This window comes from Montipora capricornis, chromosome 3 (assembly GCF_036669925.1).
Source record: "Montipora capricornis isolate CH-2021 chromosome 3, ASM3666992v2, whole genome shotgun sequence".
NCBI lineage: Eukaryota > Metazoa > Cnidaria > Anthozoa > Scleractinia > Acroporidae > Montipora > Montipora capricornis.
Window position 1 is genome coordinate 8,950,878 of NC_090885.1, and position 2,500 is coordinate 8,953,377.

The 2,500-nt window shown below is 36.4% G+C and overlaps 1 protein-coding gene across 2 annotated transcripts in view; it reads right to left on the reverse strand.

The window, feature by feature from the left end:
• Positions 1–2,500, reverse strand: part of LOC138042095 (cytochrome P450 4c21-like) — a 13,501-nt gene that overhangs the window by 700 nt on the left and 10,301 nt on the right. For both annotated transcript variants that reach the window (XM_068887842.1, XM_068887841.1), the window contains one exon: positions 1–2,500. This exon is cut by the window's left edge and continues 700 nt beyond it; it is cut by the window's right edge and continues 658 nt beyond it. The gene's annotated coding sequence lies outside the window, so the exon portion shown is untranslated.

The following is a 2,500-nucleotide window of genomic DNA, read 5'->3' on the forward strand; positions in this document are numbered from 1 at the left end:
CGTTACTCGTGGATATGAAAGTTACCGCGATTGTTTAAAATTGGCAGGCTGAAGTTTTCTTTATGCATTAGCATTGATAGTTGGATAATTGTGTAACAGCACGGTGGGCTCTCATGCAACTAGATACCCCAAATACTGCATGTATACGTATGTGAGGTAATCCCCTTTGCTGGAATTCAACCCTGTGAAATAAGTATACCATTTCTCCAACAGACATAAGATTACTCTTTAACACATCCTCTATAAAGAGCTCTACCATGTGTTCAAAGTTCGTTGCAGAGATGACAGGGTAATTTTGAATAAGGTCTGATTTTTGTTGCCAGGTCATATAATGTTAATGTCATCAGATTTAGCAAGTAGAGCAGATCCATTCAGTAATATTAACACTTTTTGCGCCAGTTATACATTCCTCCAACAAACCTTGTGAATATTTATCATTATATTTGATACACTTAGATACAGATGATCTGAACCATAACTGATCACAACAAGTGCTTATATATTCAGCGCCATGTGTTATCGTATCACGAAAAAGACTGAATCACTTTTGACATGGAATGTCTAATAGAGCCTTGACCTTGACAAATTTCAGTTTGGTTTAGCCTTGAGCTCTGCATAGCTTTCGTTCAATGGTTTTATGCTTTTCTGTTTAGGTCTCTGATATGTTCTGGATTGCTTTTCTTTTCCTATTCCCTTGCTGCTTCAATATTTTCAGATCTGTTTTGGCGTTTTGCAATGTTTTTCTTTTCTTCAAGTGATTTTGTCCCTTCCTCTTGATAGAGTCTCTCATATAAGCTCTTTTTTGCCACTGCTTTGTAGAAATTATTACTGACACTCACATCATTTTTGGCCATCGTTAATTAATCGATTATTCCATTTCTACATGTATTCAAGTCTTCGCGTTGGTCAGTGAAAGGCGGTGCACAATTTTTTGCACCAATCTGTACTTGTTCAGAATATTTTGCTTCACCTTCGAAGAAAGCCATTTCTTTAATTCTTCCGTTTCTTGCTTCTAAATGCAGCGGAAGGTGCTCAAACACTTCAGTATAAAAGCGACATACAGTAATGGCGGCGCACAACCTCGTGAACAGGAAGTCACAGCGATCTAAGCTGTGTTGTGATTATCCATCCTGATTGGGTTATTAGATCGAACTTCCGGTTACGCAGGAGTGACACATTTGCATAAAGAACCTCACCAAAACTCGTGGATATATCCACGAGTAAAAAGGAGGTGTATTATGGGATTTGTGTAAGTAGTGAATTGGACGAAATAGAAGAATGTCAGCTGTACAACACCTTAGTTCTTTCTTGGTCATACAAGTACAAGGAAGGTCCTTTTCTTTTTTCTTTTTTTTGCTACCTTGTTTTTTTCGGTGGAGTTTTAAAGGTTAAATCTGTTGCAATTGCATCATAACTTGTATCAAAAGGTTGCAAGGTTTACTCATACCAGTAATTAAATATCAAATATAGCTCTAATGTAAGATACAAACTTCTGAGTACCGTTATTGTAATAACAAAATGTTAAATGGAAAGAGTAATCATCTTTACAGATTGTCCACGGTTAGTTCATTTGTGGGACTGTTTTCAATGTTGGTGCCTCCTTTGTATCATACCTGCAAAGGATCTGATCTTTTGCATAAGAGGTGCCAGATGTTTGAAAGAAAAAAGCTAATTGAAAATGACAATTTTTTTTTGTTAATTTTGCTCTTTGTGTAGAAAAGTACCAGTAGACACAGATGACGTAAAAAAAAGAAACAAAAGCCAAGAAAAAATACCCAGCCAAAATACAATTACTAATAAACAATAGTTACTCTATTGTGTGCAGTACCCGAAGTAGTAACCGCTAATTTTAAGTAAAATACTATATTGAAGTAAAGAGAAAATTAGTTATCGTATTGGGTTTTCAAGACTTCAAAAGTTCGGAATGCACCTCCTTTCAGTAAATTCTCCGTAGTGTTCATTCAAAAATCAAGTAACGCGAACGCTGACGTACTAATTTAACCTCTTATAGACAGACAGGTATTTGTGATGCTGAAAAAGGCCGATGGCTAAAATACACAGACGCGGATACAAAGGATCAACAAATTATAACACCAACGGTGGAATCGAACGTTCACATTGATTTTGCACATCCAGAAATTAAATATTAACAACCAGCTGTTTGGTCGGAACAAGGAGTTTGTGTTTCCAGTGTTTTGAAATTTATTACCCAATACTCTGGAATTTCCAATCACAATATAGTATGTTATAGATAAGAAAAGCATTTGGGGTAGGTAGGGATATTTCCTGGAAACATATGCACTACATAATTGCACTACATCCATCTGATTTTCTATCCATTTTGCTATAAGCCTTGATTTGGTGCTAAAATGAGCCCAAGCCGGGCCATATAATGTAGACCAAGGCATTATTTCTATATTCACCTGTATACCCCAAATTGGAACTAAGCATGTACTTGTTTTTTTAACCTCTCTTAAGCAGCCACTGGCCGTTACCCGGA